General features: G+C 42.4%; 1 protein-coding gene and 1 non-coding gene across 27 annotated transcripts in view; one reads left to right on the forward strand and one right to left on the reverse strand.

Annotated features, from left to right (window-relative positions):
- The window catches only part of ARHGAP26 (Rho GTPase activating protein 26), a 431,139-nt gene that overhangs the window by 352,263 nt on the left and 54,901 nt on the right, over positions 1-23,975 (forward strand). The gene's annotated exons all lie outside the window — the stretch shown is intronic.
- On the reverse strand, positions 10,338-10,442 carry LOC123836494 (U6 spliceosomal RNA). Its single transcript, XR_006788971.1, has one exon. It is a non-coding gene; the product is annotated as a U6 spliceosomal RNA (small nuclear RNA).

Here is a 23,975-nt window from a genome sequence, read left to right on the forward strand (position 1 = left end):
ACAGGAGGATTCCTGGCCTCGCCAAGAGTTTACAGTCTGGCTAAGAGGAAGGACAGTGGTATATGGCAGTGCTAAATGGGATTTATAGCTCATAAGTGGTTTTAGAGTTCACCAGCTATTAACTGATCATGTTGAGTACCAGTCAGAATATTGGAAAAAATGGATAGTGAAAGTGTGAGGTTGGTGTTAAGTAAGATTAAATAGATTAATATGGATGGATAAAGTTCATTGCAGGTAAGGGGGATGAGGGAGGCAAAGATGATCCAGGATGGAGAAAAACAGCCTACAGACATGTGTGTTGGTAGAGGGGGAGCTTCCTTCCTCCCCTACCACTACCACCAAAAAAAATTAATAACAAACCAACATTTATTTATTTATTTATTTAAGCATTAAATTATTTATCTTGGGGTTGTGAGTTCGAGCCCAACTGAGCCAGCTAGGTGCTCCCCCCCCTTTTAAAGTATAAACCAACTTTTTGTGCTGAAACAACTAGACATTCACATGCAAATAAAAATCTAGATAACGGATTTGACACCTTTCAAAAAATTAACTCAAAATGGATCCTAGACTGAAATGTAAAATGCAAAACTGAAATTTCTAGAAGATGACATAAGAGAAAATCTAGGTGACCTTGGGTTTGGCAATGACTAGGTACATGATCCATGAAAGAAAAAATTTGTAAGTTGAACTTCATTAAGGTTAAAAACTTGTGCTCTATGACTGAGTGTTATGCACAAACAATGAATCATGGAACACTACATCTAAAACTAATGATGTAATGTATGGGGATTAACATAACAATAAAAAATAAAAATAAACTATGAAAAAAAAACAAAAAAAAAACTTGTGCTCTATGAAAGACACTATTTTTTTTTTAAAGATTTTTATTTATTTATTCATGAGAGACAGAGAGAGAGAGGCAGAGGGAGAAGCGGGCTCCCAAGGAGCAGGGAGCCCGATGTGGGACTCGATCCCAGGACCCTGGGATCATGACCTGAGCCGAAGGCAGACGCTTAACCATCTGAGCCACCCAGGCGCCCTATGAAAGACACTATTAAGAGAAAGAAAAGCCAAGCCCAAAGTAGGAGAAAATATTTACAAAACACATATCTGATAAAAGATCAGTATCTAAAATATACAAAGAACTCTTAAAATCCAATAATATGTAAACAACCCAATTAAAAACTGGGGAAAAGATCTGGGCAGTCACCTCACCAAGGAAGACATTTAGATGCAAATAAGCATATGAAAAGATGCTCAGCATCTTATGTCATTAGGGAATTGCAAATTAAAACAATGAGATATCTCTGTGCACCTATTAGAATGCCTAAAATCAAAAACAGTGACAACACCAAGTGTTGGAAGGGTGTGGAGCAACAGGAACTCTCATGCATTGCTGGTGGGAATGCAAAACGACACCCCCCTTTTGAAAGACAATTAGGCAGTTTCCTACGAAGCTAAACATAGATTTCTCATACAACGCAGTCCAGCAGTCATACTCATAGGTGTTCATTCAAATGAGTTGAAAACTTAAGTTCACACAAAAATCTGCCCACAGATACTTATAGCAGCTTTATTTGTTATTGCCAAAACTTGGAAGCAAACAAGACGTTCCTCAGTAGGTGAATGGATAAACAAACTGTGGTACATCCAGACAATGGAATATAATCCAGTGATAAAAAGAAGAGAGCTATGAAGTGAAAGATTACTAAGTGAAAGAAGGCACTGTGAAATGCCATAGTGTGTGGTATGATACCAACTATACGACATTCCGGAAAAGACAAAACTATAGAGTCAGTAAAAAGATGAGTGGGGAGGAAGGGTGCAAAGGTAGAACACTGGGCATTTTTAGGGCAGTGATACCACTCTGTCTGATCCTGTATAATAGTAGATGCCAGATATTATGCATTTGTCCAAAGCTATAAAACCAGTAGAACACAGAGTGAATCCTAATGTAACTAATGTTATTAGTTAATGTAATTAATATTACTAATAAATGTACCTCACTCATGAAAGATGTTAATTACAGGGGAGTTTAGGCAGTAGGGAGAGGTTATATGGAAACTCTGAGTTATTTTGAGCAATTTTTCTGTAAACCTAAAAGTGCTCTGAAAAATTAGTACTTTTTTTTTAGATCTATATTTCCAACTTCTTTTGAAAAGTTAGAAGATTTGGCCACCCTAAATCCATGTGTTACTTGGTAACAGGTGATGCTCTCCACGGTGGCTATCTTCGCACAACTGGCCTGCTTCACTCCTTCTTATCTCCTGGCTGTAGGCCTATGATAGATGAAATACGGCCAAAGAATCTTTGCAGCACCCGTGAAGGGGTGGAGTCCTTGGATCTAGGCTGGCCTTCATCTCCTGCCTTGATTTGGCCAATAGAATGTGGTACAAATGATACCGTGTGTAACATCTGAGCCCAGCCCACAGGCCTTGCAGTTTCCCATCTCATTTTCCTGGAATCCAGCGCCATGTAGAGTCTAGTCTAGTCTTCTTTGGCATGCAAGACTATTGGAGAGAGAAGCCCAACTGTCCCAGGCATGCCCAACCCCAGGCCACCCGTCAGTTGAATGCAGCCACATGAATGAGTCCAGGAAGGACTAAGAGAAAAGCTGCTCTTCAACCCACAAATGCATGAGGAATAGTACATCGTGGTTTTTTAAGCCATTGAGTTGAGGTCAGCTTATTCAGCAGTAGTTAAATGACACAGACCTCTGCTTTTGTGACCTCAGAATCCTCAAACTGCCTTGGGAGGATGTTGGGTTGCCTGGGTAAGGTAGAAAGGTACGAAAGGCTCTCAGCATAGAGAGTGGCAGCATGGAGACCAGCCTGTCACTTTTCAGAATCTTCTTTGAAAACAAATGACTCATAAGTGAGATTCTAAGAAGTTAAGCAAAACAAAACCCATAGCTAATGACTGAGGCAATCAGAAGGATAGCTCACACAGTGGCATGGAAAGCAGGAAAGCGAGGTTTCACTTCTGGCACCAACATAGACTGGCTGGTGCCCGTTTGGCTCTGAGTGCGCCCATCCCCTGCTCCCTGTGCTGTAAGAAGTGGGGCCAACCTGTCTCTAACTATGGAGGTGGTTCGAAGGGTGCTTAGAAAGGACTGACAAAATGAAAGTCACTCTCCACTCTCACAATAACCAGTGGTGTTGGCCTTGTGCCACCGCCTTTCTGGAAGATAGTGATTTTTAAGAAGGAAGTAAACAAATGCTAAGAAAAAAGGTAGGGGACGTCCCACTAGGGACATAAAATACTGCAGTAATTCCCTCAAGTTAAAAACTACTAGGTGAATGCTTCGGACTGCTGGGGTAGGGATGGAGGGGCTTATTAAGATGGAAAGCATGCTAGGAGGTAGCCATGGGAGGAACCCAAGCTTGGAGTTCTCCCTGCTTGAGTGGTCCCCACCCCTAGAAAATAACTCACTGCCCAGTAGCCTCTGAAATAAAACTAATTTTTCTTGTCCTTTCCACTTAACACACACACACACACACACACACACACACACATGCATTTCCAAGTTATTTCTGGTGACCTAAAAGATGTGCTCATGCCAAATGCCTTCAGATTGTGCCAGAGTCAACCGCCCTCTACCTCTTAGTGGCCAGTGAGAGGCAAGAGAACAGTCCCTGGAATTCAGAGGATAAACAAGGCCTGCTTCCAGGCAGCATTGTTTCTCTAAAGCACTGTTGGCTCCTGAATTTGATTCAGCTGCTCTCCGATAAAATCTGGGGAAAACTTGAGAGCTATCTCCAAAACTTTACTTGTGTTCTACTTAATTCAGTCAACATTCATTTAACAAATACTGTTTGAACACCTACTGTGGGCCAGGCGTTATCCTGAATGCTGAAGGTACAGTGATAAATAAATGAGAGTTTTTGCTTTAGTTCTTTCTGCCTCAGTTTCCCCATCTATAAAACAGGAATTATACCTTCTCAAAAAGGTGTTGGGAAGATTAAATGGGATCATCTTTTGTTACCTCATACGTTTAGCACTGTGAATAGCAATTAATTTTATTTTGGAGGACCTCTTGTCCTCCTTCCTCTCAGAGATTCCCTTTCTCTCCCTATATCCCCACAGCCTTGGTATGTCTTTCTTGTGGGCAGAGAGATGTCCCAGGCTCTTCTCTTCACCTTCCCCCCACAAGCTTCCCACCTGGAATTGGAGAATCCGAAACTGGAACTGTCAGTCCAGTCATTAAGTTATCAGTGAAAAGGAGGAACTTCTCTCAGGGCAGGTGCTGCCCCACTTTAAACCAAGACCAGCTGGGGGCTAGGCATGCCTGTTGCTGAACAATTTGGAAACGTCCACATCCCACACAATTGAGCTGTGTGCATAACTGTGCATAACTTACTGAGACCAAATGAATCACAAAATGAGTAATATGCATTAAACAGTGATAATAGGGGCGACTGGGTGGCTCAGTCATTAAGTGTCTGCCTTCGGCTCAGGTGATGATCCCAGAGTCCTGGGATCGAGCCCCGCATTGGGCTCCCTCCTCAGCGGGAAGCCTGCTTCTCCCTTTCCCACTCCTCTTGCTTGTGTTCCTGCTATTGCTGTCTCTCTCTGTCAAATAAACAAATAAAATCCTTAAAAAAATAATAAACGGTGATAATAAACGGCATATTTTTTTAAGTAATTTTATCTCCTAAGTGCTATTTCATGCCAAAAGAGTTACACCCAAAAAGGCAGCTATGCTTTTACTACAATGATCTTGATTTGTCATTCTTTGGAATGCAGGGATTTGAAAGAGGAAGTTTTCCTCTGTCGTTGAATCACTTTTCTGTGGAGGAGGATCTTTCCTCTTAGACTGAGGAGTCTGATTCTCACCCACCTCCAAGCAGAAAAGGTCTCTTCTGACTGTTTTGTCTGAAAACTTGGTGGCATTCCTCACCTTGGGAAATAACTTGAAAGTAGAGTCATTTTTCAAAGGAATCAGTTGCCTCTTCTTGTTCTTCCTCACAACCTCTATGGTGGTTCCAGCCAGCTCGTTCATGGTTGTTTCCTGGCCAAACCCCAGACCATCCCTCTTACACCTCCGTCTCCTGGGGCCGCCGTGGCCACAGCTCCTCCAAGTATGCCTCCTTGGCATTTTCAGAGCTTGTCACTGATGTGACCCGGATTCTTGTTTTCTGAGCGCCTTTCTGTCAGCTTTTCCCATTCCCTAGCCAAGATTTCCTTCGCCGGTCAGGAGCCCAGCTGGCCTCACTTGGTTGAGGGTGGAGATTCCTGCCTGATGACCCATCTGATTCTTATTGGATAAATAAGTTTGGTGATTAGCAGGGGTATTTTTTTCACATAAAAATTGCTCAAGGCAACCCTCACACTTCATGACCCAGCAGGATTTCTTTCCCAAGCACTCCGGCTGTCAGTGGCACTTGGATCTCTACAGCCTGTCAGCAGAGGGGGTATGGGAGGAGGCGGGGATGGGACACCGTTCAAGTGCTTAGCCACATCCCTGTTTTCCAGGGTAGTGGAAATCGCAAATGGAAAAATGTTTTCCTTCACACACATTGTTGTTTTCTTTCCCCCTTGATGAGCTAACATCATAAAGGGTATTTTTTTCTGTAAATAAATTAATCTTCCTAAATAATCTAAAACAATTACCCAAATTTGTCATGACACACAGTAGATGCTAAGTAAGGTCTTGGTGTTTAATTAAACCTATGAATAAATTCTGAATTTAGCTGCTCTCAAATGCTTTATGACACTGCATTTTATATATGCAAGTAGGTGTTAGGTATTTGTAAGTCTTGAATTTTTGATGGAATCTTTGGGGAAGGAAATAGGCTTAATATCTTGTGCATGGCTTTTAGCACTATTATTCCTGTAAGGGGACTTTGAAGGAACTTTAAAATGCCATTTTTCTCACTTAGAATTAAATTTGGAAGTGTTTCTCTCCCTACATGTATACTTTGGGGGAATCTTATTGGTAGATTCAAATCCTAAATCGGGTAAATTAAAATCATACTAAAGTAGTACTTCTTAAACCTTTTTAGTCAGTCTGGAAAGCAGATGCTTACTTAGCTAGGAACACATTTCTAGTTGGAAACAGCCTTAGGATCTTATTTTTAACCCCTTCTCTGCATTAAGTATCTAGAAAACTATGCAGGATCTCATGTATGCTTCCTTTGGTTCCAGCTAAACTGGTCTTCTAGGCAGGGTCTTAGCCCCGTGTGGTGTTCTCTGTGCTCCTTGAACCAGTGTTATTGGGCATCATCTGGGAGCCTGTTAGATCCATATACATTTGCAGGCCCCGCTGCAGACTTACTGGATCTGCCCCTCTGGAGGATGAACCCAGTTCTCGGTGTTTCCACAAGCTCTGCAGGTGATTCTGATACGTCCTGAAGTCTGAGAACCATAAGCATAGTGCAGTAGGTGGATGGACTTCCACAAGAATAAAAATAGGATTTACCTCATTGTAAAGCTTTCAGGACCAAGCCTGTATCATCACTGGCATTCTGTTTGTTCCTGCATTGATGACAGTAGAGGGGCTTAAGAGCACCCCATCCCTGGCTTTTGCGATCAGTCACAACAGTTGAGGCTGAGGACTGATGGGTTTGCTCCATAGAGGAACCCAGTTAGCTCACCAGGCCTACACCTTTCACTGCTCCAGGGAAGCCAGCTGGCTGCTGCTTTGCAACGTGTGCCTTTTGGTCACAAATCAAGATAGTGTAGGTGCATCACTTAAACCAACAGGTGTTTTTATTGAGCACCCACTGTGTGTGTAACATGAGATCAAGCCCTTTGCATTGACAGGAAAACAGCTTGGAAAGTGGTAGATGACCATCGACTTGTACAGGATATTTGAGACTTCTAAATCAGCATTCCCCAAACTGATGCAGGAAGAGGGCAGGACAGGTGGGGAAAGGCAAGAGCTCTGAGTTGAATAAAGTTCCACAGATTCTTGTCTATAGGACTTTTAAGCCATTAATATGTCTCTTGTGAATCTCCCAAAGAGCATATGTTAATGCCACATTTCCTAAATGTATATTTGACCTTAGAACATCTCTACAGAACTTCTCTTTGGCATCATTAAAACAATATTCCACGGTTGAGGAAAGGCTTTTCCATATGAATACTTTTGAGGGGGGCAATGTATTTCTCATAATGGATGGCATTATGGGAAACAGTCATTCAGGAGAACAGATGTAGTTTATATATAAACTTAGGGCTACAAATAGCACTCTGAAGGCTGACATGGGTTCTAGCGTGTACGAAAAGCTCTTGAGATCTGGTGTAGGGAAAAGCCCATGTGGCCTGGTAGTGAAGGCTTGGCTCTGCTATTTCCTAACTGTAAACTTGGGCAAGTTACTTGTCCTCTCTGAGCTAAACTTCTTTTGTGAAATGGTAACAATAATAGTAAAAATAATCATAGTAATAATAAGACCTGCCTTCAAGGTTGTTGTGAGGGTCAGATGAGTTAATGCCGGCATAACCTTATAGAAAATGGTCTGGTTCACATTAAGTGGTTATTAAGAATCGGTTTCTGGGGCGCCTGGGTAGCTCAGTCGGTTAAGTGTCCGACTCTTAAGTGAACTCTTAAGTGTTCAACTGAGGTCATTTTCTCAGGGTTGCGGGCTCTAGCCCCGCGTCCGGCTCGGCACTCTGCAGAGTCGGCTTGAGATTCTTTTCCCTCTCCCCTCTGCCCCTCCTCTGCTCACCTACACATGTGCTCTCTCAAATAAAATCTTAAAAAAAAAAAAAAAAAGAATTGATGTCCTTTTTCACTAAGCAAAAATTGGTTTGCTCTTAGACTATCCCTTTACCAATGAACAAATCCTTAGTATTGATTTCTTTTGGTGGTGGCAGTAGACACTCAGTGTTTATTTTTGTTTCTTTGATCCTGGTGTGACACAGAGCAACCTACAACAAAACACTGAGATAATTTTAAAACACCTGGGTGGCGCAGTCGGTTAAGCGTCTGACTGTTGGTTTCAGCTCAGGTCGTGATCTCAGGATCATGAAATAAGCTCCTTGTCGGGCTCAGTGCATAATCTGCTGGAGATTCCTCTCTCTCCCTCTGCCCCTTCCCCCTCCACCCCTGCTTGCTCACTCGCTTCCATGCTCTCAAATAAATAAATAAATAAAATACCTAAAACTCAGTTAACTACAAATAACAAAACACACCGAAATTAGTAGAGGCACTCCTCTCTCAAGACAAGCTTTAAGCTGTTTGCACCAAGTCAGCAGGCTTAGTTAGGTGTGTACTCTCCAGAGTCCTGCCAAGCCATCTATCTACTCTGTTGTTTCTCTGTTGGGTGGAGCCAATCGGAACCATACTAATTAGAGGAGAACCTAATTGCAAGCCTAAGTTTTCACTGGGGGATAATTTAGCCTCGGGAATTCCTTTCCAGCCTGTGACTCTGTGTACATTTGACTGTCATTATGACAGAGAAAGCATTTCTGAAAGTTCTGAAATTCTGCCTTTCAGTCATTCACTGAGTTTGCTCTAGCAGGTTCTCTTTCAGTGCCTATCAGCTTCTTTCTCAAAGAAGCAGTGGAGTTCTCCCCTAGACATTGCTTCAGTGTTCATTTTAATAGTCCTTACAAATTGAACAGATGATGGGGTTGTGCCCAGGCTGTTGTCAAAAATGCTCAGAAAAGGAATAAAAGAGCTGCTGTATGGACTGCCCCATTATGTCTTTTTTAAAGTTTTTATTTTTATTTATTTTTTTTTAAGATTTTATTTATTTGACAGACACAGCGAGAGAGGGAACACAAGCAGAGGGAGTGGGAGAGGGAGAAGCCGCTTCCCGTGGAGCAGGGAGCCCGATGCGGGGCTCGATCCCAGGACCCCGGGATCATGAGCCACCCAGTTGCCCCTTTTTTAAAGTTTTTAAAAAGTTTTTTAGAGAGCACAAGCGGAGGGGGAGGGGCAACGAAGGAGGGAGGGAGAGAACCTAAGCAGGCTCCATACTTAGTGTGGAACCCAATGCGGGGCTTGCTCTCAAAACCCTGATTGAGATCATGATCTGAGCCAGAATCAAGAGTCAGACACTTATCCAACTGAGCCACCAGGGTGCCCCATCCTCTTTTTGCCTTCTGTGAAGAAGCTATGTTTCCCGAAGGAGCAAAGGTAATATTGTCCATAAAGAAATAAATGCAAACATGTATATCCAAGAATGATGTATTAGAATCATAAGAAACATCAGCACCATGAAAATAACATAATTCAAGGAAGAGTTTATTTATAAAGAAGTGGGGGCAGGAAAATCATGAGATAATACAGTAAATCTCAGGGCTAGTAGCACCCAACCAATTATCATCCTTAGGCTGGAGGGACTTGAGTAGAAAGTGGTTACCAGACCCAAAAGGGGTGAGAGGTCTATAGAGTCGTACCTTGAAAGGAATGTTGGTTAAGGGCTTCAGTCAGGGGTGGGCAACTACAGAGTGAGACAAGGGAATAAATACCTTGGCTCGCTCCTTCCTCCTGCTAATCTCTTGCCAGAGCTCCCCCTTGGTGACCCCAACAAGGAGCCAGAGGGTACAGGAGACCTGTTGATGTAATCCGTGCTGATCAGCTCCCAGAAAAGAGGGCAGGATAGAGAGACCTGTTGATGTAATCCATGCTGATCAGCTCCCAGAAAAGAGGGCAGGATAGACAGGTGACCATTAGTAAAAGACAGCCAAGATATATATTAGACTGCTACCCAGTACAGCAGAGGAATGAAGTAGTTCTATATGTGCTAGTATAGAACAACCTTCTAAGGTACATTAAGGGAAAAGCAAGGTACTGTGGTTCTCAGGCCAGGCTGCTTATTGGTATCACCTGGGGACCCTAAAGTAAAAAATGTCAACACCTACACTCCTTTACTGGAGCCTCAAAGTTAATTGGTCTGGGTGGTATCTGAGTTTTGGTATGTTTCTTAAACTTCCTAGGTGATTTTGTTATCCAGCTAGATTTAAAAACTATTTGTGTTCATTGTATACTCCATTTATATATGAGAATCCAGGGATATACATACCTACAGATGTGTGTACATGGTTGTAATATTTCTGGAAAGATACAGGGGAACGAATCTATATGGTTGTCTCTGATGGAGGCAGATGGGACAGTGGCCTTTGGTGGAAGAGAAATTCACTTCCTTTCAACCCTACCCTTTTGTAGCGTTGGAAGTTTTTTAACATGTGTGTGTGTTGTTCAGTTTTGAAAACTCGGATTAGCTCAGTTTTAAAATCGCCATTTTACTTTTTTCTTAAAGTTGTGGGGTACATCTTTGTCAGGATTTTTTTTTAATACATGTGCTTTTATTTCCCAGTTTTATCGAAAATAACTGACGTACATCACTGTGTACGTTTTAGACACTCAGTCTGATGGTTGGATTTTAAAAAATATGGAATGCTTTATAATTTGCATGTCATTTTTGCCCAGGGGCCATGCTGATCTTCTCTGTATGGTTCAAATTTTTGGTATATGTGCTGCTGAAGTGAACATAGGAATTTTTTTTTAACTTTTCAAATTTGTTACATCCTCAATAACTAAGGATGTGCGTAAGATGCTGTTTGAAGAATAAGACCTATACCAAGAAGGTCTTGCTTTTGGTGTGTTTCCGTGAAATTGAGTCTTGAATTTTTCTTTCAATGACCACATGAATCCTTTCCAGGCTGGTCTATCCAGGGCTCCAGGTCAGTGCAGAGAATATTAATTCTGGGACAGCAGAGGAAATTTGTCTCAGGGAACTAAGTAAAGTAAATCTAGTTACATCTCTGCATCTGGCATGATTTCAGATTTCTTACTAATTTGAGAAGCCCTAACTTAGGAAACCAGAAAGTCATTTTTTACATTTACTCATGAACTCCCACACCATCTCCTAAACCAACATTGTGAAATTTAAGTAGTTCAATTTTCTTGTGCTATATATAGTTCTTTAACCTGATCTTCATCTGTCATCCTCCATCTGCTCTCTCCCCAATTTCCTTTAAAAGCCCCATTTTAAAGCAAAATATATGATGGAAAAACCTTAACTCCTGACCTTTATAGAGGTACGCTAGAGTTACTCAATAATAATTAACGGTTGCCCTGGTAACCTCAGACACACTGCTTAAATCACCTGTATTCATCACTATCCTGAGCTTTCTAGTCAGTGAGATCACCTGCTTGGTGCTAATGAAAAAAAGAACAATTGAGTAATTTTATAATCCTTTTCAGGTCTACTATAGGAGTAGGAGAAGTGATACTGTTTGTGATTAGACAGACTGAAAAGAGGGTTTTTTGTTTTTCTAGTGACTAAAGCAGTGACCTAGAGAAATCACCTTAGGTTTGAGCAAGTTGGCAGGCTTAATTTTGTTCACCACTGTACTCACAATGTTAGGAGCTGTAAGCAGGTGCGACTTGCAGATTAGAATCTAAGGGTCGCAGCACTAGGGATGTAATGAGAGAATGACATTAGCAAGGCTGTCGTCATGCCATGTCAGACATCCCTGACAAGGACGATTAAAGCCCACTAACTTCAGCTCTTGGACTTGAAGAATGCTGCTTGAAAGTTGGATCATCCAAAGCTGAAGCATAAGAGAGATTTCTTATCTAAAATAAATGTGTTGACTTCATCTCTGTCTTGGAGGAAGCCTGTATTCTCCCTTAACTTCCATACAGCACAGACTTCATGATAGGAGCACCATGGAACTCTTTGCTTCCTCTGGGGAAGAAATAGCCCGCACCCCCTCATACATCCTCTTTCCCATTCTTCTCTTGATCCTTTGTGTGAAAGTGGAATTAGAGGAAATATGTCCCTAGTCATCCCATGGCAGCATTTACAATGTGCAATTGTCACAGTGAAAATACACTGGCAGGAGATCAAGAATCAAGAAGTGGAGTCATGGGAATCCTGGACACACTAATCCAGTAGAGACAAGATCCACATGTTAAGTGACTGACATGGCCAACATAATCATCCCAGACAGTAGTTATACCCAGCACTGTCTTACCATTGAATAATTACCAGCAGAAGAACACCCACCAACTAACTGCTCTTGCTCGATCCTCTAACCTTTCTTAAATCTCAGTGGAACGCAAACGTATCTTAATCTTATGTGTCCCTTTGGTATATGGCTCCACCAGTTGAATATTCACTGCCGTAGCCTTCCTGCACCCTGGAGGCCTCATGAACATGAGCAGTCAGAACCAGCCAGATCTGACAGACAGTCCCTTCCCAGTCAGTTAGCAAATGCATACTGAATACTACGTGTTTAAGACACTGTTCCAGGCACTAGGAAAGAGACAAGCAAATACTTTCCCCTCAAATCTCTTACAGCCCAGATGGTAGAAATCAGATCTACATAAATGGAGGAGGAGCGTTGGTGCCAAAACGAGACTGTTTTTAAGTAGTAAGTGAGTAGCTTGGTCATTCACTTAAAAATATTTATGGTTGAATGAATTGTCTTTTCAATTTATGCTGTGTGGGCAGTTTCCAATAATCTAGACCATCTTCTAGATCTACCCTGAAGTTTGTAATTTCCCTTGTCTGCCTTCGTCCAGCTCCCTGAGAGTGGGGGAGGAGGAGTTGTAGTTTTATGACCCAACTTATTTATTCTGTTAGCCGGAAGGCTGCCTATGGCTAAGACTGCCAATTGTTCTTGGGCTTAGAAAACAAAAGATGGTAGAATGTTCCAAATGTTTGTTTGTTGGCTTGTTTGTTTTTCCCAGAAGTCTCTATGGACCTCACATTTAAGATGCCATAAAGTTTAAAATTTGGGCTGTAAGATTGATGGAGAGAGAAAAAAAAATTTGAAGGAATTAAAAGTTGGAATTTGATCTCATTTGGTTGTGTTGTGTTTTGAAACCTCTCCACCCCCAACCACAATTTCTCATTAGGACTCTTGTACTTTTTTTCCCTCCCAAACAACCAGCAGTTTACAAATACTTGTGACAAAAATCTATAACACTTTCTTGTATAAAGCCCTACACCCAATATCCTATTAAATTGAAATCTAATTCATAACTTGAAGGATTGTTTTCTGAACTTACATGGAAAAGGAAAGCTCTTGAGAATTAGTAGTTCTTTAAACTCTGAATCAGAGGAACCAGGAAAAATAAGTGAACGAGACTATGCTTTGCATAGTGGGTCAAGAGAAGAAGTTTTGCTACCAAATTTTCATGCAACAGTCAAATCTCTGTGTAAGGGTGCAGGCTCTTTTTTTCTGGTTCTTTGTCTATAAGGAAATTCTAAATTCCCTCTTCTTCACAAACCAGTTATTAAGTTCTGCCTTTAATTTCAGCATGAGTCAATTAGGTCATATGCCCACAAGCTAGCACTCTGGTTCATCATTACAAAGGAAGAAACTTCTCTTGCTGTATTTTTCTTTGCACATGTGGCTAATTTTTCCAGGTTCTTCTTCCGCTTCCAGAAATGTCAGCTTCTGGTGTTTATTCTTTTCAAGGTACAATTCACTAACCAATTCCAGTGGCAGTACAAAGGGAGGCTTAACAGAACCTGAGTTGATATTTTGAATCCGTTTGGTCTGAACTGGGCTCTTGAGAGCTCTGTTAGCAATAATCTGAATACCCTTGTTGAAACTGAGAGCCAGCTTTGCGTCTTATTCCTCGCCTTATTCCTCCACCAAATTAGGCACATCTCAGGAAGGATTAGGTCTCTATGTGCAAAACCTTCAGTAGAAACCTAAGACCCTCATCAAGAATATGAATATGTAATCAGTACATTGGACCTCCCCCCCCCAGAATAGAAGAGCAATTTGATTTCAGGCAGAACCCTCTTTATGTGCTGCCACAGCCTTGTGCTTAGCTTTTACTCCAGGTACATCAAGAAATACAAAAATCTGTAGTAAAGAAGAGAAGGAAGACACTTTCTCTACTCAGATGACCTGACCTGAGTTTTGCCACCTGTAAAGACGTCCTCTTTTTTCTGGAGAGGATATGACCCTATAAAGACTGCTTTCCTGTGCATCACTCTGGGGCTACCTTTGCTCCATGTAGTAGCTATGAGACTGGAATGTGTGTCTCTGCAAAGCTGGGGGTAGAATCAGGACTCCTAAGGGCCATGCTTTGGTTTTGTTGAGCAGGGCGTACAGGTTGAGCTTTTTGGAGGCTGGGGAGAGAAGAGGGAGGAGACATGACAGGGTAGTCAGTAGGGGAGGAACTTTGGGGGAACAGGAAATCTTAGGGAGTTTCTTATATTGGTAAGAGATATGAATGCTCTTTCAAGTCCTCTCATGAGTCTTCAGTAAAAATCAAGTTTTCATTATTCAGTGTGTCACAGTGTTAAGAACATAGGCTCTGGGAGAGACTCACTTGAGTTTGTATCCCAGCTTCACTGCTTCTTAGCTGTGTTGCCGAGAAGAACTTACCTGGCATCTGTAAGGTGCCTCTATTTAATAGGAATAGTAATAGATCTACCTCATAGGGTTGTCATAAGGCTTAAATGAAGTAGTTTACGTACTTAGCAAGGCTTCTAGTTAATAAATGCTCATTAAAAGTTACCTGCCATAATTACTGGGAGAGTTGTTACTTCACCAGTAACTGAGGACGCAGAGTGTCTTTGGAGGGTGTACTGAGGTGCTGAGTCCTGCCTCCTGACTGGCACAGGGTGAGAAGGAGGCTGCTCACAGGATTCCATCGTATCCAGTTCCAGAGAGACACAACCACCTCCCCTAACTCATCTGGACCAATTCCGGTTAAAGCGCTCTGAGCAGCCAGGAGAGCCCACACCTTCCTCTGGTCCCTTCAGGGGATCGAGGGAGTAGGAAGCAGAAGCACAGACCAGAAATCCAGTCAGGCCGGAAAGAGCAGGAGCTACAGGGAGGTGGAGCCCCTTGGAGGAAAGCCAGGACCAGAATGAAGTTGAGCGGCTCTCTGCGCCAGCCACATGGCGACCTTTTAGCCATTTGGTGTGTTGGCCGTCTCGACGTGAAGCTGCCTCTGCTTGATGCTCACCCCCGACTTATCCTTTCCCACCATTCTGTCTCTGCAGCTTTCCCCCGCCCATGGCTTCTGTGTCCATAGTTTAGGAGTGCCATGACCCTGCCAACCCCCATGCTAGCTCAGAGCTTCACTCTCCACAGACTATCAGCTTCTGCTTCTCCCTAATTCTCTGCTTCTCAGCCCTGTTTCCCAAGAGCGAGAATCTGACTGACGGAGCTCAGCTTTGCCCTGGGCCCTGTCTTGGCTGGTGGGTGCCTATGGACCAAAGACCCTGAGGCAGGTGTTTCTACCTTTTAATCATCTGTGGCCGGAGGGGCTAGGTTATAGAAACTTTCAGCAGGAACTGAGCGGGGAGCAGCTGCTAAGGTTGCCATGTCCAAGATATACCTTATTTTGTACCCAGTTATAACACACTTGGCTCCCAGATTCCCATCATCCAGTAGTTTGAAATATAACACTTCACCTGTTCTTAAACAAAAGTTAATTGCTGATGAGGCAAGGTACAGGGAACTTAGGGGAAAAAAGACACAGAGGCTATAATAATACAGAGGTCTGGATAAAAAGCAAGCCATGTTTCATGCCCAACAGCCCCTTGGGTTGACATGTATATGACAACACAAACACTAATTGGTATTTATAATCCTCATCCCTCAGTAAATTCCATTTGATATATGCTGTTTGTGAAGGTAAGGAAAAAAATGCATGCTGTATTTTAGAAAGATTTCACTTGGTTGTAATAAAAACATGGGTTTTAAATAATTAAATTTGTAGAGTTATGGGATGTAAAGCCTTGTTGTTCACTTATGTAGATTTTGTGCCACAGTCCTGATAATAGTGTGGGGAATCCATGACTAAGCAGGTCGACCATGATATTTTCTTAGGGATTTTTTTTAAAACCAGAGCTGGGTTAAGAATGTCTCTTGGCAGGGTGCCTGGGTGGCTCAGTCGGTTAAGCATCTGCCTTTGGCTCGGGTCATGATCCCAGTGTCCTGGGATCGAGCCCCATGTCGGGCTTCCTGCTCAGCAGAGAGCCTGCTTCTCCCTCTCCCTCTGCTGTTTCCCCTGCTTGTGCTCTCTCTCTCAAATAAATAAAATCTTTAAAAAAAAAAAAAAGAATGTCTCTTGGTCTTCAGATTGATGAGCAGCCATGTTTCGCACTGCAAGGAGAAAGACCAGTTGCTGTGATTGCATTGTACAGAGAGAGACAAGACATAGTGGGAGCAACACTAGAGAGGTGACTTCCTGTACGCCTTTTTCTTTTCTCTGGTTCAAGGTGTCCCAGGCTTCTGCAACCAAATTATTCCTCAGTCATTCAGTGAATTACTGAATGTCCTCAGTATGTAAGCACATTGTGTTAGAGATGATGTAGATGGAGACAGTGCCCTAAATAGTGAGAGATAAAAGAAATAGATAATATATTCATACATTATTAATATATAACATATAAACTATAAAACACCACCAAAAGGTCTAGATGCTATAGGACAAAGTGCTGCTGAAAGTCCCCAACTGGAAAGATGGCTTTGAGCTAGGATGGTCAAGGAAGGCTTTGTCATCAAATTGGCACTTGAACTGGGTCTTGAAAGGTGGGTTGACTTCAGACCAAAGGTACCAGGGGTATTCTGGGCAAGGGGAACAGTACGAAAAGACCCAGAGGCAGGAATTTACAAGGCATGTGCAAGGAGCAGCTCGTAATTGACTTTGTCTTAACATATGCTTTTCATCTATAGTATTACAATTGTTTTGTTTCTTATGTCAATATGATTTTTACTTCTTTAGGCGCCAAAGCAGGGAAAACCTATTAATGTTGTCTTCCCATTCCAGAATTCCATGCTAGCTAGATCCCCGTAGAACATCTTCTATCGATTTATCTTGTGTAATTGACTTGCCTGAGACATTCCCTACTTTCATCACAGTTTTGCTTCACAGTAAATAGACCTCACCATCTGGAACTCTTCTCTATTTTTTTAGCCCAAATTTTCTTCCAAAAAGGGCCTGTTTTCATTTCTAAGTGTCACACAAGGTCCTACGACTTTCTACTTCATCCTCTTTGCTTTGAGTTTTATTTTGTATAAAGCCAACAAAATAGGTCTGAAAATCAGCTGTATTCTTCCTGTCTGGTAACAACCCAACACTAAACACATCAGACAAATTCTGACACCTTCAGCTTTCAGCAGGAGCTGTTTACCTCGGAGTCAGGCTGTACCTCTAAGAGACTAATTCTGGGCTCAGGGAAGTCAGAGTAGCTCAGGGACAATTGTGACAGGCCAGACTCATAGTGGGCTTAATAAGGAGAGAGTATAAATAGCCATCACATAGCCTTACAGAAAATTCCTGCTTATTTTTACTCCTTAGACAGAGTTGCTATGTTTAGCCTTTAGTTACTGTGCTAAACCTGCTAAAGTGAGCCTAGTATTTATTTTCATTTGGATTGGTAACATCCATTCTCTTTCTCAAATTTTAGGTGAATTATAGAAATTGCATCCCAGCATTTCAGCTGTAGCTGATACATTGTCACAAAGCACCATGCACTGTCGAATTCACTGTCCTGGTCTTTATTTTGGAGTGTTTGCATTTCTCTAAATCCAGGGCCTTTGTAGACACTAAGGAGAGCTAGCTGTTCCTGTCCTTCTCAAATGTTTCTGGAAGCTGAACACTAGTATAAACTTCCCTAATATGACATATTTTAAATGTACAGGCAGTTGCTATATTCAGGATCCTCTGTGTCAGCTTGAGCAAATTACCAATTAGGATTCTTATTTACAAGTAACAGAAAACTCAACCCAACTAACTTAAGCTAACATGGAACTTTTTGGTTCATATATTTACTTGAAAAGCGCAAGAACAGCTGGCTTCAGGCATGGCTGGATCCAGCGGCTCACATGTTGCCATCAGGCCCCAACTTTTGGCATCTCTCAGTTCAGTTTCCTCTCTTAGGTAAGCTTTTTCTTTTTGATTGCAAGATGGTTGCCACCAGGTAGACTTACTTCCATAAACTTCAAGTCCAGGAGAAAAGAAAGAGCCTCTCTTCTGCAAAAGTTTGAACAGTCATCTGGGCTTAACTCCTCTTGGTCCAAATTGAATCATCTCCCCATCTCTTAACCAATCTCTGGCCAGGAGTATATAATACTCTACTGGGATAGGCCTGAACTGCCTGTTCCTTCTTGGCTGAGGAGGGAAGATTGACATGCAGAGTTCTTAGACTGTGAGAATTTAGCAGAGGGGGGATTCCCAGAGGAGAGACAACCTCAAACCACGGACATCCACTACAGTGGGTCTTTCTTACATGGACTTAGTGGAGGATTTCATAGCTTTACATTCCAAGAGGGAAATCTATACTGATTTTTATTATTGTTTCCACAAGTTCCTTACATGTTCTCTAAAAATGTCCCTTTTTTGAGTCTAAATGGTTGTTGCAGAATTTATTTTATTCCTAGCTAGCTGGCTCCTTTGAGAATAACACATTGTATAGTTTTAAAAAAACAAAGAAAATTTCATCTTCTTACTTATCTCTGGACACAGTTGATGCATTTAAAAAATAAATTTCTGGGAAAAGGCTTTCATTATCAGTGCCCATTACAGATCATTAGAGGACACAAACTCCAGTGTGCTGGGGTTTGGCCTCCATTAGTTTTGATGACAGTGTTGTAAGGGGTGCATCTTAGAATAGGATTAAGCAGAGAAAAAAGTTTCTTAAAGGACTGGCCCCTTCTCTTCTGTGACAGCCAGGAACATGCAAGAACAGTGTATCTTCTGGCTCAGCAGCTCTGGGAGCTCCTCAGGCACAGGCCTCTGGGTGGTGGCATCTTCTGGTGGCCTGCCAGAAACAGCAGGGCAGCCAACAGCCAACTCATGTGCTATATGCAAGTCTCCAACTTGTGGTGACGTTGTCCAAAACCTATAAATGTGGATAAGAACTGATTCTTCTGCCAGGATCATGCTGAGCTGCTGGAAAATTCCATCTTGGTTTGATGCGCCCATGCCTGGTTCATATTCTTGAGAATAAATTTTGCTTTCAGAGGTTGAAAATAGGGCGCCTGTGTGGCTCAGATGGTAAAACGTCTGCCTTCGGCTCAGGTCATGGTCCCAGGGTCCTGGGATCCAGTCCCACATCGGGCTCCCTGCTCCTTGGGAGCCTGCTTCTCCCTCTGCTTCTCTCTCTCTCTCTCTCTCTCTCTCAGTCTCTCATGAATAAATAAATAAAATCTTAAAAAAAAAAAAAGGTTGAAAATATAATCATGGGACATCAAGTCTCCATAAGACATAGGAGGATGGTGATGGTGGAGAGGACAGCTAATATTCATTAAGTGTGGATGTGCCAGGCACTGTACTTAATATTTGCTTATTTAATCATCATAATGCATGAGGTACTGTTATATAACCCTCACTTTACATATGATGAAACAGGTACAGAGAGGGCGCCTGGGTGGCTCAGTCGGTTAAGCGTCCGCCTTCAGCTCAGGTCATGATCTCAGGGTCCTGGGATGGAGCCCCCTGCTGAGCAGGGAGCCTGCTTCTCCCTCTCCCTCTGCCTGCCATTCTCCCTGCTTGTTCTCTCTCTCTCTCTGTCAAAATAATAAAAAGAATATTTATTAAAAAACAAACAAAGAGGTATAGAGAGGTTACCTAACTTACCGGAGTGTAGAGGTGGGGTGTGAAGCCAGTATTCCTCCACATCCAGTCACCATGCTCAGTTGCTGTGCTGGCGGTGGGGGGTAATGGCTAGCTCCTCCTGTTGGGTGTGTGAGGAGAGAGACTGAAGCAGCCACTGTTTATTCTCTCGTTCTAACCCTCCATGCACGAGTGTCACTCAAGCTCAGGTTCTGGATGAGTTTGGGGAGCTAGGAAGAATGTGGGAGAATAGGAACAATGAAGGAGCACCTGAAAAAAGAGGTGGGGCTGGTCAAAGTTTGAGAGGAAGAGGCAAGGAAAGGAGAGCAGGCAGTGGCTGGAATAGGCTAGAACAAAGAACAGAGAACATAAAGGATAAGGATGGGGGATCGCAAGAAGGGAAAGAGTGGGATGAATGTCTTGTGACCACCTACTGTTGCCAGGTGCTAGTCCAGGGCTTTTGTGGACATTGTCTCATCTTCCCTGCAGCCTGGTGAGGAAAACAGCCATTGTCGGTATCCCCACTTTGCAGAGGGGGAAACTGGATTTCAGAGGGACAGCATGACTTCCTCAAGATCAGAGAGCTGGGAGGCAGGAGGACCAGATATTGAACTGAGGCCCGTCCTCCACCGTGTTGAGGATGAGTCTTACTCGTAGCCATGGTCTGTAGCCCAGACATGAGCCTCCCATGACATCCTGAGATAGGGCAGATCCTCAGAGATGATACTGCTACAGCCCTTCCTTTGCTGGGAGGCTCTTGCTGTTTTCTCCCATCACAAGGAGCAGGAGGGAAAGGGAGCAGCTTGATGGCACTCCTCCTTTGTTCCAAAGTTTCATTCAGACTTTATAGAGCCAGCTCTTGAGACTTGAAGTATGCTGGCAGACACGTTCCTCTTCGTCAGCATTTCTTATCCACCTCACCTCAGGTGAGCATCCTTGTGAGATTTCCTCATAATAGTTCATTTCTGCCCTTGAAAACAAAACTAAAAACTTCCCCTCCGAAGCGAGCCCTCTGGTTGGCACTATCCTTGCCTCCGAACGGCAGAGGTGGCGGCAGGATGTTTGCAAGCCGAGCCCTTATCTCTGGCAAAGGCACCGTCCCCGCATCTAGTGAGTACAGTCCCAATTCACTCTCAGTTTGGCAAGTGGGGAGATGAACTTCCTCTTCGCTTTTTCCCTTTCCTTCCTTTTATTGCTTGGAATCCAGGTAGCATTGTGCCCCTGCAGGCAGAAGTGATTACAGTTCCCTGAAGAAAGGATGACTTTCATCCTTCACCCTACAGCCTGGGCGCTGTATCCGTCTCACCCCGTGTGAGACGCCTATCTCCTGCTGCCAGCTAAAACTGGGGCAGCGTCTTTTAGACTTGCAACCTCTCCTAAGTGCAGGCATTTGTTTTTTTATTTCAAGTCATTTTGTGCTGAGAAGTTCGGTATGAGTGTGTGTGTGTTTAGGGCACATTTGGGTGACAGTGCAAGCAAATTGTATTACATGTCCCAGGTGTCAGATGACAACTGTTCTCCAAGCTTTATTGAGAACCAGACAAAAATGTGAGATTCATTCTCCTTTTTCAAAATACATACACAGTAGAGTAAATATAGAATAACACATAGCAGCAGCTTAACCAACGGCTGAGAGAAGGGGAGAGTCATTCAGCATTGCCCTGCCCTGAGCTACCTCGCAGCCATAACAAAGGGAGAAATCTGATAGAATGTATAGTTAAGTGGTCTATTCAAGTTCATCAAGAGTTGCAAGTTTTAATATTAATTTGCCATATAAGTCTGTGGATTCATGATTTTTGAATAGCATGATAGACTACATCTTTTATAGTAGTTTTATGCAAAAAGTAAATCAAGCTTTATATAGTCATTTCTCCTATTGCTTCTTTTTTTTTTACTTTATTAAAAAAATTTTTTTAACATATAATGTATTATTTGTTTCGGGGTACAGGTCTGTGATTCATCAGTCTTACACAATTCACAGCGCTCACCATAGCACATACCCTCCCCAATGTCCATCACCCAGCCACCCCATCCCTCCCACCCCTACCACTCCAGTAACCCTCAGTTTGTTTCCTGAGATTAAGAGTCTCTTATGGTTTGTCTCCCTCTCTGGTTTTGTCTTGTTTCATTTTTCCCTCCCTTCCCCTATGATCCTCTGTCTTGTTTCTCAAATTCCTCATATCAGTGAGATCATAAGATCCTTGTCTTTCTCTGATTGACTTATTTCGCTTAGCATCATACCCTCTAGTTCCATCCACGTCATTGCAAATGGCAAGATTTCATTTTTTTGATGGCTGCATAATATTCCATTGTATATATATACCACATCTTCTTTATCCATTCATCTGTCGATGGACATCTTGGCTCTTTCCATAGTTTGGCTATTGTGGACATTGCCGCTATAAACATCAGGGTGCACGTACCCCTTCAGATCACTACATTTGTATCTTTGGGGTAAATACCCAGTAGTGCAATTGCTGGGTCATACAGTAGCTCTATTTTGAACTTTTTGAGGAACCTCCATACTATTTTCCAGAGTGGCTGCACCAGCTCGCATTCCTACCAACAGTGTAGGATGGTTCCCCTTTCTCCGCATCCTCGCCAACATCTGTCGTTTCCTGACTTGTTAATTTTAGCCATTCTGACTGGTGTGACGTGGTATCTCATTGAGGTTTTGATTTGGATTTCCCTGATGCCGAGCGATGTTGAGCACTTTTTCATGTGTCTGTTGGCCATTTGGATGTCTTCTTTGGAAAAATGTTCATTTCTTCTGCCCATTTCTTGATTGGATTCTTTGTTCTTTGGGTGTTGAGTTTGATGAGTTCTTCATAGATTTTGGATACTAGCCCTTTATCTGATATGTCATTTGCACATATCTTCTCCCATTCTGTCGGTTGTCTTTTGGTTTTGTGGACTGTTTCCTTTGCTGTGCAAAAGCTTTTTATCTTGATGAAGTCCCAATAGTTCATTTTTGCTCTTGCTTCCCTTGCCTTTGGCATTGTGTCTAGGAAGAAGTTGCTGTGGCTGAGGTCGAAGAGGTTGCTGCCTGTGTTCTCCTCAAGGACTTTGATGGATTCCTGTCTCACATTTAGGTCTTTCATCCACTTTGAGTTTATTTTTGTGTGTGGTGTAGGGAAATGGTCCAGTTTCATTCTTCTGCATGTGGCTATCCAATTTTCCCAACACCATTTTTTGAAGGGACTATCTTTTTTCCATTGGACATTCTTTCCTGCTTTGTCGAAGATGAGTTGACCATAGAGTTGAGGGTCCATTTCTGGGCTCTCTGTTCTGTTCCATTGATCTATGTGTCTGTTTTTGTGCCAGTACCATACTGTCTTGATGAGGACAGCTTTGTAATAGAGCTGGAAGTCCGGAATTGTGATGCCGCCAGCTTTGCTTTTCTTTTTCAACATTCCTCTGGCTATTCAGGGTCTTTTCTGGTTCCATACAAATTTTAGGATTATTTGTTCCATTTCTTTATAAAAAGTGGATGATATTTTGATAGGGATTGCTTTAAATGTTTAGATTGCTCTAGGTAGCATAGACATTTTCACAATATTTGTTCTTCCAATCCATGAGCATGGAACATTTTTCTATTTCTTTGTGTCTTCCTCAGTTTCTTTCATGAGTATTCTATAGTTTTCTGAGTACAGATTCTTTGCCTCTTTGGTTAGATTTATTCCTAGATATCTTATGGTTTTGGGTGCAATTGTAAATGGGATCGACTCCTTAATTTCTCTTTCTTCTGTCTTGTTGGTGTATAGAAATGCCACTGATTTCTGTGCATTGATTTTATATCCTGCCACTTTACTGAATTCCTATATGAGTTCTAGCAGTTTGGGGGTTGGAGTCTTTTGGGTTTTCCATATAAAGTATGATATCATCTGCAAAAAGTGAGAGTTTGACTTCTTCTTTGCCGATTTGGGTGCCTTTTATTTCTTTTTGTTGTCTGATTGCTGTGGCTAGGACTTCTAATACTATGTTGAATAGCAGTGGTGATAGTGGACATCCCTGCCATGTTCCTGACCTTAGGGGAGAAGCTCTCAGTTTTTCCCCATTGATAATGATATTCACTGTGGGTTTTTCATAGCTGGCTTTTATGATATTGAGGTATGTACCCTCTATCCCTACACTGTGAAGAGTTTTAATCAAGAAAGGATGCTGTACTTTGTCAAATGCTTTTTCTGCATCTATTGAGAGGATCATATGATTCTTGTTCTTTCTTTTGTTAATGTATTGTATCATATTAATTGATTTGCAGATGTTAAACCAACCTTGCAACCTCTCCTATTGCTTCTGATTAAAGGTAGAGTACAACGCTAGGCTGAAGTATTGAAAAGTCCTTTTTACTATGGTGCAAGGTGGAGAACAACCTAGTCAAAACATTCTGGTGGTCTGCCACATGTGGGGAGACGTGGATGGAACCAGAGGGTATTATATATACCCTGGGATTGATGGGTGGAAGGTAGCTTGCCTCTTA

This window comes from Mirounga angustirostris, unplaced genomic scaffold (assembly GCF_029215605.1).
Source record: "Mirounga angustirostris isolate CCGP_5_RB_7025 unplaced genomic scaffold, mMirAng1.0.hap1 SCAF_7, whole genome shotgun sequence".
In the NCBI taxonomy this organism is placed as follows: domain Eukaryota; kingdom Metazoa; phylum Chordata; class Mammalia; order Carnivora; family Phocidae; genus Mirounga; species Mirounga angustirostris.